Source organism: Macaca nemestrina, chromosome 4, assembly GCF_043159975.1.
Source record: "Macaca nemestrina isolate mMacNem1 chromosome 4, mMacNem.hap1, whole genome shotgun sequence".
NCBI lineage: Eukaryota > Metazoa > Chordata > Mammalia > Primates > Cercopithecidae > Macaca > Macaca nemestrina.
In genome coordinates this window covers 187,833,977-187,848,299 of record NC_092128.1, presented here as the reverse complement: position 1 = coordinate 187,848,299, position 14,323 = coordinate 187,833,977, and the positions used below count along the sequence as shown (strand labels likewise).

The following is a 14,323-nucleotide window of genomic DNA, read 5'->3' as shown; positions in this document are numbered from 1 at the left end:
GGTTCCTAGGCATGAAGACCAGCGGTTAGAGGCTGAACTGGCAGGAGCCTGTCTCTAGCCCCTCCTCGCCCCAGCCTGGCCCTGCCTCAAAGGCGACACCCAGGACATGGCGATGACCCGTGGACTCCACTCAATCCCTCTTCTCCAGGAGCCATGCAAAATGTCAGCCAGCCAGGCCTCCAGAAGACAGTTGTCACCTGTGAGGCATTGCGGTGTCAGTCATGCAACTGCCAAGTGCCAGCACATGGCCCATGTCCAGTGCTTGGTAGCAGGGAGCCATGACCTGGCAAAGATTCCAGGCTCAAAGACGCACCTGGGGGCCCTAGCGTCCGGGTGGCTCAACTTTGCCGGCACATCTGCCTCCTTCCAGATCTCCCATGCTCACCTCTGCGACAGGGAGGGAAGGCTCTGCCCGGCCGGCCTTCCTTCCGTCAGCTCCGCCAGTGTAGGCTGGGCAGCCTGGGCTTTACAGCTCGCTTCTGCCCACACTTTCTCCTTGAAAGAAGAACAACACTGAGGCTACCAAACGCATCTCAGATGCGTTTTAAAAATCCTGGCCCCCTCTCTCTGTCCCATCATCCGCCTCGGGGACCTCCTCTCTCCTGGTTCTCTCCCCACGCTCTGTCACTGCCACATTTTCACCTGGGCCTGGCCTTTGTCTCCACCTGAAACTCCTGAAAATCTTGAAATGGATTTCTAGGTCCCTGGGGACTCGGGCAGCACATTCCCCTTCAGAATAAAGGGCGCCCATGGTCCCCCAGCACCTGCCCAAGCCACACTCCTAGCTCCCCTCCCTATCCCTGCAGCCCAAGGGTCCCTTCAGCCACCCCCAAGTCCCCACCTGGGCTCCTGCCCCTCCCCTGGCTGTCAGCGCCTTCTCCACCCGGCCCCTCTGCTCACCAAGCCCCCTCGCTTCCCCTGGGATGGGGGGCCAGGCCATGACCCTGAAAGGCTAGCGGTGGTCTTGGCCTCCCCTGAGCGCCCTCCCCTCCCTCTCTGTCCTCCCCTGACCCCGGCCCCGTCCTCTGCTGCTGGCCTCTGGGTCGCGCCCGCAGACTGAGCTGTGCGTGGGGGTCCTGGTGGCCTGGGCCGTCCCGCACCGAACGCAGACGGTCGGAGCCCAGCGGGGATGCGCGAGGTCCTTCTCGGGGCTCCTCAGACCCTTTCTCGAGTCGCCTGAGGGCGCTGCTTCCCCGCGGCCGCCCCTGGTTTCTGCGGAGCCGGGGCTTCAGACTCCGCGCCCGGGAGACCCAGTGAGACCCCGGGGAGGCGCGGGCTCTGCTCCCGGGTACCAAACGCACCGGCTGCCCCTTAGGAGGGGCGGCGACCGGCACCCACGGCGCTGGCGCCCGCACGGCCGCTCCTTCGGCTCCCGCAGCATGGACGCCTTCCGAGGCCGCCCAGCCGGGTCCCACGCGTGGCCCCATCCACAGGCCAGGACTGCCTTCCCGGAGCTCGCGGCCCCCAGCCTGAAGGACCCGGCCCCAGACGCCCTCCCAGCCCTCCCCAGCCCACTATCGCCCCGCAACCCCCGACGGGTCTGCGTGCGGGTCTCTGGCCCCGGCCTTTCCCGGGGAAGGAAAGCTCCCTTCACGCGCCCCAGGGAGCGGCCAGGCTCGGAGCGTGGAAACCCTGCCCGCCTCGGGCCGCAGGTTTTAGGCAAGCTCTGGTCTTTCTGAGCCTCAGTTTCCCCGTCTCTACAATGGGGACGCCATGGGGTTTTTTTGAGGACCCACAGGAAAAGCTCCAGGAAGCGCCTACTCACAGCACTTGCTCAGCGGTGGCCCCGGAGCTGGCAGGGAGCAAATGCAACAGAATACGGCCGGGGTCGGGGTCAGGGTGGGGGAAGGATCACGGTGTCCGCGGCGGGGGAGGCTCCGAGCACCAGCCGAGCAGCTCCGGGCAGCGGGGGAGGGGAGGCGGCTTCCTCCTTGGAGACTCACCCTCGTGCCCGGGGGGCACTTCAGGGAAGGAGGCGCCACGCTCCAGTGCACTGGGCTGGGACCTGCCGCAGCCTCTGCACGCAGCGGGCTCCATCCCCCGGGCCACGGATTGGGAGACTGAAGCAGGCGCGAAGCCCACCGCCCAGCCTCTGCCAGCCCTGAGACCCCGGCCACCTCCGGGCAGTTTTCCTGAAGCCCGGGGCCAGGAGAAGGTGAGCGGCTGCCTGTCGGGCGTCGGGGGTCGCCTGCACCGGGTGGACGCGGTGGCACTTGGGTGCGGTTGACTCCCAACCTCACCGTCCGACCAAGGGATCGCCCCGGCCGGGCGGGGACCTGGCGCGCCTAGGCCGGGAGGGGACAGCTGGTTTCGGGCGGCCTCTGCCCCAGTGATTGTAGACTTTGGCTTTGGTTCAGGGATGTCTGGGGTTAAAAATGATCGTTTGGGTTCCTGCAGTACTGTTCGCGGTCTGAGCATCTCCAGAACCCGCACATTCCCATAATGAATTTCCGAGAACGGTTACCGAGAACTGGGACGGCGAGGCTGGACCCCCCCTGTGCACCTCTGTGTGTAGGGACGGCAGACGGCCCGGTTCCGCCTGTCCGTGCCCCAGGATGCTGCAGGAAGCTCAGATGCAAACTCTTTGGGGCTGTGGAGTTCCCGCATTGGGAAACTTTTGCGATAAAAATAATCGTGCTGTAATCCCCAGGGACCATTGAGAGGAAGTGGTGAGGGCGGGGGAGGGGCGGGAGGAAGCGGCTGGGGGCTGCGGTTGCCAAGTCTAGATTTCAGCAAGCGCTGTGCTGGGGTGGGTGGGAGACCGGCTGCGCCCAGCACGGAGCCGCTTCCTGATAGCCCTGGCGGCATCACCCTTGGGTCGGATTCCAGAGCCCGGGGGTCCTTTCAGCTTTCCGTTCGTTTTCCTTACACTTCGTCCCTCTCTCCAGCTAGAGAGAGGCAGGCTTCTGGGGTCTGGGTGCTTTTGTTTTGGAGCCATTTAACTTGATTTATAATAACATGCTTTTCTGATTATAAAATTAATGCATGGCTACCGTAAGCAATTTGGCAAAGTCAGAAAACAAGTTAACACGTTAAAATCTCCTGGATCCTGTCTTGTGGGGACTGCAGGGAAGCCCAGCCGGCCACCCCTTCCGGGGGCCTCTGTTCTCCCTGGGGACTTGCAGCCTTTCTGGGCTTGGCATTGCTGTGGCTAAAGTGTGAAAGGGTCAGGCAAGGCTGTCAGCCTTGCATCCCCCACGTGTGACTGCATGGGGTCCCACCCAAATCTGCGTAATAGACCCACTCAGCCTCACCCCTGCTCTGCTGGCCCCAGGGAGGAAATGCTCATCATTGCATCCACCCACCCCGCCCCTGCGGTGCCACATTCACCAGCCTCGATGGGCATGTTCCCCCTCCCCGCCCCTGCGGTGCCACATTCACCAGCCTCGATGGGCATGTTCTCCCTCCCCACCCCTGCGGTGCCACATTCACCAGCCTCGATGGGCATGTTCCCATACCCCGCCCTCTGCCCCTGCCACTTTCACCAGCCTCGCTGCCCGTATGCTTTCCCTCACTCAGCAACCTCTGGGCCCCGGTCCCCACTGCCACTCCATGTACTCAAGCTCTGCAGTCCCAACCCTTTGTCTGCTCATCCCTGGGAGGCAGACCTGTCGCCCCATTTACAAATGGAAAAAGGTGCCTTTCAGGAACTGACCTGAGGCTGTGCAGCCCCCTGCCTAGCAGGTGCCTTGGGCTGCACCCCAGGCTTTCTGGGGCCCAGCCATGCAGGCCACTTGCCTGCCCAGCTCCTCTGTGTGTGAGAGGCCAACTCGGTGGGGCCCAGCCATGCGGGCCACCTGCCTGCCCAGCTCCTGTGTGTGTGAGAGGCCAGCTCGGTGGGGCCCAGCCATGCGGGCCACCTGCCTGCCCAGCTCCTGTGTGTGTGAGAGGCCAGCTTGGCCCCTGGGGCCAAGAAACAGTGGAAAGAATTGCTGCTGTTTCTATCAGAAAGAAAAACTCACAGGGGAGGGAGGGGGGAGGAGGGAGGAGGGAGGGCTGCCCTCCAGCCCGCAGGGACTTTCTCAGTGGAAGGGGCCGGACCTTTCTGGTCAGGTCCCTCTGGGTTGAGAGGTCATCTCTGGGCCAGGAGCCAGAACTGGAGGAGGGAGGGGCAGGGAGGAAAGGTCCCTGCCTGGCAGTGCTGCCTTCCAGTGGGGCCTGGTGGGGCAGAGGCTGAAACACCCACTCGGGGTTTCCGGTGGGAACTGGGGAGCCGGGTGGGGAGCCTGAGTCCCCTCAGAGGAGGAGTCATTTTGAAACTGGAGGGAGAGGCTAAGAGAGGAGGCTGTGGGGAGACCTAGGGTCGCCCAGGGTCCAGCATCAGTGTTTAGGTTCTCTGGCTCTTCCCTGCCTCCACTGTCCTCCATGTCCACACCATTCCCATGTGCCTGTGTCCCACCCCTTCTCCCACACACTGTCTCCACTCCCCATGCCTCATTCCTCTCCAGAGAATCACTGGTCTAGAATAGAGACCTACAAACTTGGGCCCTTAGGCTGGCCCTCCACCTGATTTTGTCAATGAAGTTTTATTGGAAAACAGTCATACTCATTCACTTTCAGAAGGTCTATGGCCACTCTGCAGCCACAATGGCAGAGCTGAGCAGTCGTGGCAGAGACCATTTGGCCAGCGAAGCGTAAAACACATACTGTCTGCAGGGGCTTCCTGGGTGGAGGGGGGTGAACCTTTCTGGTCAGATCCCTCTGGATTGAGAGCTCTTCCTTCCCCAGGGAAGAGCTTGCCCACCTCCTCCCTAGTGGGTTCATCGCAGCTCACCTTTACGGAGCACTTTCTCTGTGTTCTGTGCCACCCAAGCCCATACCCAGGCCCAGTGAGCTCTGTGCATTGGTCATCCCCCTCACTGCAGGGGGAGGCCCCAGATACCACCCACGGGACACATTCGTGTGTGAAGTGCCACACTAGGGCCCAAAAGGGACAGCTCCCCACCAGGTAGGGACAAAGCAGGGGTGAAGGGAACGCATGGGCTGGCCTAAGGGCTGGACCCTTCAGGATGGGAAATGTGTGGGCGGGGTTGCGGAGGGGGTTGGTAAGGGGCTCAGGAACAACACAGATGTGTTCAGAGACAGGGCGGGTCATTAGATTTGATGGAGGCTTGGGGTCCCTGAGCTTAGAAAGCCCCCATGGAAACCAAGTCACAGGAATCCAGGGTAATGAAGACTGCCCAGACTTTTCTAGGAGATACATCCCCAAAGACGTCCTCTCGTGGCTCCATTTGGGCGGAAACCATAAATTGAACAGGAAAGGAAAAATGTCAAGTATCAGAAAGAAGAGTGGCATGCTTTGAGGGCAAGTGGACCCCCAGTCCGGGGCAGAGCCTTGGTTAGGGTAAAGGGCACCCACCCGATCTGACCCAACCTGACCCTCGGGAGCCCTGCTCTCTGGTCAGCCAGCCTTCATGGGATGGGGAGGTGGGTGGAGGAATGAGGTTTAGTGGTCTGTGAAGGTGGCAGACCTTGTTTTGGTAGATGATGGCATTACCTCCCATTGCCCCACCGCATTCGAGCTGCTTTCAATCGGCTTGGTGCTTTTGCTCTGACCATGGAACTGTCGTTCACTGCTAGGCCATGTGGACGGACTGGAATTACAGTTTCTTCTCCTCTGGTTTTCCCCCAGAGTCCATCATTGCTTAACTGTTTTCCTTGCTCCATCTCTTTTGAACAACGAGCATCTTCCCACACCCAGGGGGCCTGGAAGACCCTTCCCAGCATAACTCCCCCCCCAGCATAACTCCCCCACCCCAGCATAACTCCCCCCCAGCATAACTCCCCCCCGAGCATAACTTCCCCCCCAGCATAACTCCCTCCCCAGCATAACTCCGCCCCCAGCATAACTCCCCCCCCAGCATAACTCCCCCCCAGCATAACTCCCCCCCAGCATAACTCCCCCCCAGCATAACTCCCCCGCCCCAGCATAACTCCCCCACCCCAGCATAACTCCCCCCCAAGCATAACTCCCCCCCAGTATAACTCCCCCCCAGCATAACTCCTCCCTAGCATAACTCCCCCCAGCATAACTCCCCCCAGCATAACTCCCCCCCAAGCATAACTCCCCCCCAGCATAACTCCCCCTGCCCCAGCATAACTCCCCCCCAGCATAACTCCTCCCCCACCATAACTCCCCCCCCAGCATAACTCCCCCCCAGCATAACTCCCCCCCAGCATAACTCCCCCTGCCCCAGCATAACTCCTCCCCCAGCATAACTCCCCCCCCCGAAGCCAAGGCTACCAGTCAGTCTGTCCCTGGGCAGGGGATGACAGGTGAGCCTGTCTGGCAGCCCTTGCCAGGGGCTGTGAAATCTTCCTTTGGGTGAGTCAGGGAAGCAAGAATGCCACATCCTCATCTCCCTCTCTCAAGGAGGAGCCACGCCACGCAGAGGAAGGCAGAGGAGGGAGGAACTGTGCTCCCAGCGTGGGAAGCTGCATCAGGGGGAGCACAGGCCCACCCAGGCCACAGGGGGATGGAGGCTGCCCCCAGCTTCTCGCACCCCTGCCTCCTTCCTACACTCACCTGGCTGCCCAGGGCAGATCTCCATTTCTGCAGTGAACCCAGACGGGTGGCCTGAGACCAGCCCTGGTTGTCAGCTTGTTTGTATGAATCCGTGGCGGATCCCGTGAGAAAGAGCTCGTTGGAGCACCCCACCTGGGGCACCCAACTCCATTTCCTGCCCCATGCCCTCCCCACTCGCCTCCAGGGAGTGTGTGTCACCTCCTCCCCTCCGCCAGCACTGCCTGCAGCCCTCCCCCCGCCCCCGCCCCCGGCCCCCGCCTGCAAAGGGCCTCACTTGCCTGCAAAGGGCCTCACTCGCCTGCAAAGGGAGCTGAATCAACACTGTAGAAGGAAGTCACTGGGGGGAAGAAGTAAAAAAGAAAAAATAGGCCTACATGGGGGCAGGGTTGGGAGGAGACCAGAGTTGGGTTGCAGGGGAATTTGCAGACAGGTTGGAGGGTGGGCGGGAGAGAGAAGTGTGGTGAGTGACTGGGAGGGAGCAGCTGCAGCCCAGTGGTGCCCAGGGTCCTCACGGGGGTGCTCTCCAGGCAGGAAGGCGCTTTCTGCCACTTGGACATCTGCTGGGGCCAGACCCCAGGGGTCTTCGCGGCTGGTGTAGACCCCATTCTCATCATCTCAGTTATGAACTCCACTGACCTGACCCTCTTCCCTCGGTGTTGTCAAAATACTGCAGCTCCCCTAGCACCTCTGTGAAGTGAGCCTGGAACCACCCCCTCCCCACTGGCCCTCTCCATCCTTAGCATCTTTCTTAACCTTCAAACCCTGCTCCTATGGGGTCTCCTCCGTGGAAACTTCCAGAATCCCACCTGTCACAAAGAGACCTCCTTCCCAAGCTCTGGGGCTACGTGTTATGGGGATGGAAGCTGGGTGAAGGGAAGCTGGGGGCCCAGGCCAGCGTCCAGGGTGGGAGGGCAAGAGAGCAACCCTCAGGTTCTGAATCTCCTTCCCCGCCTGTGCTTGCCAGCTGCCCCCGCTGCCTCCACGCGTGGACACTGGGGGTCCCTCTCATCCACCCTGTGTCATGGCTGACGTGCTTGTCTCCTGAACTCAATGGACTGTCTGGAGTGCAGGGTTGGCAGCCTCAGAGCACGCAGCTCTGCCAGGCCAGCACAGGGAACGGCTCAACCAACCTCTGATGACATCAGGTGGTTTTCTGAAAGATGTAAGTGAAAGCGACTGCAAATGGAATTTCTGGGCTGACTCGAGGGAAAAGATTGTTCTCAGAATCCTGCTCCAGTTCTGCTCACTCACACCCGGCTTCAGAACCTCGTTCAGTGGTTGAGCAGATGAGAAACCCTGAGCAGTTGTACCCGGACATGTGGCTAGTTTCACCCACCTGACTTCCTCGGCCCTTAGGGCTGGGCTCCTCATTCCTAGCTTGGGATCAGCATCCACCCTCTCCTGCAGCCGCTCAGCTGGCAGGGCCCTGGGAAGCAGCCCGGCATGGCCCCACCAGTGCCGGTGCTGCTACGCTTCCTTCTGCAGTCGCCATTTCCTCATCAAAGCAAGAGGGCAGGGCAGCAGGCCTCCCGGCTCCTTGGAGCCTGTGATTTTCACTCCGTGCAGCCACACCTGATATTTTTACAGTAAATGCACCAATTACTCCCTTGTCTCCACAAAGAAGAACGTGCACGGCCTCTGACTTCCAGCCTTGTGCGATAGGCACATCAGATGGGTGACAGTGAGAGGAGTGCTGAGTCCCCAGAATGGAGGCCTGGTCCTCCCACAGCAAGGTCACGGCTCTGGGAAGCCCCAGAGTCCCTACCCCTCCCCTCCACTCCCTCCACCAGCCTCTTTTCATTTATTTATTTATTTATTATATTTTGAGATGGAGTCTCACTCTGTCGCCCAGGATGGGGTGCAGTGGTGCCATCTCGGCTCACTGCAAGCTCCGCCTCCCGGGTTCACGCCATTCTCCTGCCTCAGCCTTCGGAGTAGCTGGGACTACTGGCACCTTTTTTTTTTTACTTATTTATTTTTACTTATTTATGTTTACTTATTTTTTTTTACTTATTTATTTATACTTATTTATTAATTTTTACTTATTTTTTTGTTGTTGTTGTATTTTTAGTAGAGACAGCGTTTCACTGTGTTAGCCAGTATGGTCTCGAACTCCTGACCTCATGATCCACCCGCCTCGGCCTCCCAAAGTGCTGGGATTACAGGCATGAGCCACCACGCCCGGCCTCCCTCCACCGGCCTGTTTTTATGTCGGGCTTCAGCGATTGCTCTGGGAATTACAATAGACATATGAAACACTTCATTGTCTACTTATAATAAAATTAGTATTTTACCACTCCAAGTAAAACGTAGAGAAACGTCACAACTGTAGAAATTCCAACCGCCGTTGCTTTCTGCTGTAGCTGTCACATATTTTGCATTTATGTACATTGAAAACCCCACCAACGATATAATTTTTGTTCTCAACATATTTTAAAGAATACAAGAGGAGGAAAGTAATCTGTTCTATTTACCCAGATATTTACCATTTCTGTTGCTCTTTCTTCATTTCTGAATTTCCAGGTTGCCCTCTGGTATTATTTCCCTTCTGCCTCAGATTCCTTTTAGAGCATGTTTCCTGGGGTCTAATGTTCTTAGTTTCTCTTCATTTGAGAATGTCTTTATTTTTCCTTAATTCGTGAGGAACACTTTCACTGGATATAGAATTATGGGTGGGCATTTCTTGTCCTTAAGCACTTTAAAATGTTGTTCTATTGTATTCTGGCCACCATGGTTTCTGATGGGAAATGTGCAGTTCAAATGGGTGTTTCTCTCTATGGAATATCATTTTTTGTTGAAGCTTTTCAGGTGTTTTACTTTTGGTTTTCAGCAGTTTTAACATGGTGCATATAGGCTTGGTTTATTTTGAGTTTATCTTTTGGAAATTCACTGAGCGTCTTGAATCTATAAATTCATGTTTTTACCAAATTTGGGAAGTTTTCGGTCATTATTTCTTTGAATACTTCTTTCTGTGCCAATCTTTTACTCTTCCTCTTCTGGGACTCCAGTGAACAAATGTTATACCTTTTGATATGATTCCACAGGTCTCTGAGGTGCTGTTCTTATTTGTTTGTCTATTTTTTCCCTCTCTGTCATGTATATTGAATAATTTCTATTGGTCTTCAAGTTCACTCACCCTTTCCTCTGTCTTCACCGTTCTCCTATTGAGCCCATCCCATTCACTGAATTTTTGTTTAATTTCTGTTACTGTATTTATCATTTTTAATTTTTTGTAGCTTCTATAGTTTTACTAAACATTTTTACCTTTGCATTTGTTTCAAGAGTTGTTGCCTTTACTTCATGGAACATGTTTATAACAGCTGTTTTAAATGCTCCATGTGATCATTTCAGCATTGGGATTATCTCAGAGTTGGCATCTGTTAGTTATCTTTTCTCTTACAAGTTCTCAAGGTTTTCTTTGTTGCTGTTTGAGTACTTTTCGGTTGTATCATGGACATTTTGAATATTATTTAATAAGACTCTGGATTCTACTAAAATCCTCTGGACAGCAATGATCTTTTTGTTTTGCTAGCAGTCAGTCTGGTTAGAGTTAGACGACAAGTCCAGACCTGCCTCTTGTGGGCTGTGGTTCCCATGTGAGTTCAGTTTTTATTTTTTTATTTTTCCTTCCTTCCTTCCTTCCTTCCTTCCTTCCTTCCTTCCTTCCTTCATTCCTTCCTTCCTCCCTCCCTCTCTCCCTCCGTCCTTCCTTCTATCTCTCTCTTTCTCTCTTCCTCTCTCTCTTTCTCTCTCTCTCTTTCTCTCTTTCTCTCTTTCTCTCCTTCTCTCCTTCTCTCCTTCTTTTCTTTCTTTTCTTTCCTTTCTTTCCTTTCTTTTCTTTCTTTTCTTTCTTTTCTTTCTTTCTTTCTTTCTTTCTTTCTTTCTTTCTTTCTTTCTTTCTTTCTTTCTTTCTTTCTTCCATCCTTCCTTCCTTCCTTCCTTCCTTCCTTCCTTCCTTCCTTTCTTCCTTTCTTCCTTTCTTCCTTTCTTTCTTCTTTCGACAGGATCTTACTCTGTCACCCAGGCTGGAGTGCAGTGGCATGATCTTGGCTCACCATACCCTGAACTCCTGGGCTCAAGTTATCCTCCCACATCAGCCTCCCGAGTAGCTGGGACCACAGGCATGCACCACCACACCTGACTAATTTTTGTATTTTTTGTAGAGATGGGATTTTGCCATGTTTTCGAGGCTGGTCTTGAACTCCTGAGCTCAAGCAATCTGCCCACCTCAGCCTCCCAAAGTGTTGAGTTACAGACGTGAGCCATGAGTTCAGTTTTCAAAGTCTGTGTGTCATATTTGCATCTGGCTCACACTCGCATCCCCGAGGCCAGTCTGCGACCTTGGCAGTCAGTGGTCTACCCCATGGTTCAATTCTCAAAGCCTTCGACTTGCTCTTTGGGGTCATTTCCACACAGGTTTGGTTCAGGGCTGAGTCTGGAACTTTGTACACAGCTTTATGGGATGCCTCTCTTGAGCCCCTCCTTATTGGTTTCTCATACTCTGTGGCTTTCCAGGAGCCCCCTTTCCTGGTCCTCGCCTCCAGGCATGTCACATGCTTCCTCTGGACACTGTCATATGCTTCCTGCTGGCTCCTGCAGTTGCTTCTGCTGCTGTGGCTGCTGCTATCGCCACTTTGGGAGTGCAGTTTCAGGACAGGGGTTTGCTTCTGGGACAAGAGCAGGAGAAGGAAAACAGCACATCTCCCCCAACTCTCTTCATTCCTCTGGGGCAACCCCTTTCCAGACCACTGACCAGAAAGGAGGGTTTCTCTTGGCCGTACTCACTGTGCTACTTTGAGGTTCAGACTGCTGCACATCAAAGCCAGGAGACAGGGAAGGGCAAGAGGCAGGACACTGATCACGACCACGCTGTCAGTCCGCCCTCACATTTTGATTTCTCTCCACAGTCTGTCTGCTATTATTTTATTCCGTGTGGTGTCTTAGCTGTGCTTGGTGACAGACATAGAGTGCACTCCACTTACTCTGTCTTAGCTGGGACTAGAAGCTACTGGAGCTTTTTGTTCTTCTAAATATCTTGAATTTAATTTTATTGTTTAACAGCATCATCAAAGTAGAAGTTACATGCCAATACTCACTCTTTTTCAGTGTACAATTTTATGATTTTTAGAAAATTTACAGAGCTGTGGGCTGGGGGTGGTGGCTCACGCCTATAATCCCAGCACTTTGGGAGGCTCAGGGGAAAGGATTGTTTGAGCTTAGCCCAGGCAACATAGCGAGACCTAGTCTCTGTTAAAAAAAAAAAAAAAGAGAGAGAGAAAGAAACAACAACAAAAAGAAAATTTACGGAGTTGTGCAATCATCACCACAATCTAATTTCAGAGCATCTCCACCCCCTAAAAGATCCTTCTGCTCATTTGCAGTCACTTCCTTCTAGTTCCTTTAAAAAAAAAAAAAAGATATAAACTATTTTAAGAACACAGAAAAGCATGGAGAGCACTAGTACCAATGCCTAGACTCCTACCTCTCATCTTGTCAAATCTTAACATGTTGCCTGACTTTGCCCATAACTTTTTCTTCCTTTTTAGTAAAGAAAACTCTTTAATAGAACACTGAAGCCCTCTGCTTCCATCTCCCAGGCCTGTAACCTTCTCTGTCTTCAGAGGTAACCACTGTCCCAGGTTCAAGTGATTCTCCTGCCTCAGCCTCCCAAGTAGCTGGGATTACAGGCACCCACCACCACGCCCAGCTAATTTCTGTATTTTTAGTAGAGACAGGGTTTCACCATGTTGGCCAGGCTGGTCTCGAACTCCTGACCTCAGGTGATCCACCCACCTCAGCCTCCCAAAGTGCTGGGATTGCAGGTGTGAGCCACCGCGACTGGCCTGATGTGTTTATTTCTGAGAGAGATGTGTTAAAGATATTTGCCGTTTGGGGCTGTGTTGGTTTGCTCATATATTTGTCAGTCTTTGTTTTATGTATTTTGAAGTTCGGTACATAAAGGTTTATGACTGCTGAACTGTCTTTGTGGATGGTAACTCTTGTTCGTTACATCTTCCTTTGTTCATTGGATGCATTTTGCTTTGATTTATATCTTTTTGACGTTATGTGATATCTTCGTTAGTATTTTCTAGCACATATGTGTATTTTCCATTTCTTTATTTTCAGCCTTCAGTGTTGTTCTCTTTTAACCATGTATCTGATAGAGAGCCTTTTTTACACTTTTTACTTTTTAATTGGGATAAAATATACATAACATAAAATTCACCATTTTAACCATTAGAAGTATGCATTTCTGTGGCATTAAGGACACTTATTACTGTGTGACCATCACCACCAACTGTCTCCAAAACCATTTCGTCTTACAAAACGGAAACTTTATACCCGTGAAATAATAACTTTGCACTTCCTTGAAATGTTTTTTTTAATCTTACTACAAAAAATTTCACACATCTACAAAAGTAGAGAGAACAGTTTAGTGAAGCCCCATGTCCCCAACAGTGGCTTCGATAATAATCAACTCACAGGTGACCTTGTTGTATCAACACCTCTCTCCCCGCACCCAACCCACCACTCTTTATTTGGAAATAAATCTGAAACATCCTACTGCACCATCTGCAAATATTTCAACATGTAACTCTAAAAGATGGGGACTTTTAAACATAACCACAAACCATTGTCACACCTAAAACGATTAACAATTATTTCAAAACATGCTCCTTGCATGGCAATTGGTTCATATTGAGATTAAATCTCCTAATCCAAAGGGTCTCTCTCCCTTCCTCTCTCCTCTTGTACTTTGCCGTTTGCCTCATGGGGGTTTCTTCAGCTTGGATTTTGCTAACTGCATCCCTACGATGTCATCTCACACATCCCCCCTGACGCTTCTTTGTAGATCTAAAAGCCTCGACCTGATTCAGCCTCAATAGTCACCATTGTTCTTTCTATTTATCTTAATTTCTATTGTTATTTCATTAAGACTAACTCATTAAAGGTGTGTGCATAACGTCTGGTGCATCTGTGATGTTCCCAGCGATGGTCATTGACGACTTGAAGTCATCAGCGGGTGTAGTAGAATGATACTCTCTTTCTGTCCTTCTTCATTATTTTCTAGACTAAGTCTGTAATGAGAAGATGCCCTTGACAGAGAACATTTAATTGGAACTTGTTTTGTCTCTTTATTTCTAAAACCCAATGCAAGACCTTGTTGATTTAAAATGAGAAAATGTAACCCATTCATAGGTGCTGTGATTCCTGCTGGGTTTGAAATTATTCCCAATGTCTAATTGTTTGGTTTTTATTTACCTTTCTTGTTTGTTCTATTTTCCCTTACTTTTTTCTTTTAAAGGATTTGTCTCTTTTTTTTTTTTTTTTTTTTTTTTTTGCTCAGTTGCCCAGGCTGGAGTGCAGTGGTGCAATCATGGTTCACTGTACCCTCAACCTCTTGGGTTCAAGAGATTCTCCCACCTCAGCCTCCCTGGGACCATATTGGGTGCCACCATGCCTAGCTAATTTTCAGAGCATTTTTTTGTAGAGATGAGGGTCTGGGTCTCCAAATGTTGCCTAGGCTGGTCTCGAACTCCCGGGCTCAAGTGATCCTCCCACCTTGGCCTCCCAAAGTGCTAGGATTACAGGTGTGAGCCACCACGACCAAAATAAAGATTTGTCATATTTTTTTCAGGTATATACATTTTATTTTTATTCCTAAGGAGACTCTTGAATTGTTATCATATATACTTGGAATTTTTTTTAGCAAAATGCCCACTGACGAGCATCTGTATTCCTCCCCAGATAGGATGGAATGACAGTGTGCTCTCTGGCCCCTCCCAACCCAGCCCT

At 52.6% G+C, this 14,323-nt stretch overlaps 2 protein-coding genes across 2 annotated transcripts in view; one reads left to right on the top strand and one right to left on the bottom strand.

The window, feature by feature from the left end:
- The window catches only part of SLX9 (SLX9 ribosome biogenesis factor), a 52,015-nt gene extending 45,328 nt beyond the window's left edge, over positions 1 to 6,687 (bottom strand). Inside the window, exon 1 of the mRNA XM_024789994.2 lies at positions 6,527 to 6,687. The gene's annotated coding sequence lies outside the window, so the exon portion shown is untranslated. The remainder of the gene's footprint in view (positions 1 to 6,526) is intronic.
- Positions 2,018 to 14,323, top strand: part of LOC105472505 (integrin subunit beta 2) — a 46,138-nt gene continuing 33,832 nt past the window's right edge. Inside the window, exon 1 of the mRNA XM_011725818.2 lies at positions 2,018 to 2,155. The gene's annotated coding sequence lies outside the window, so the exon portion shown is untranslated. The remainder of the gene's footprint in view (positions 2,156 to 14,323) is intronic.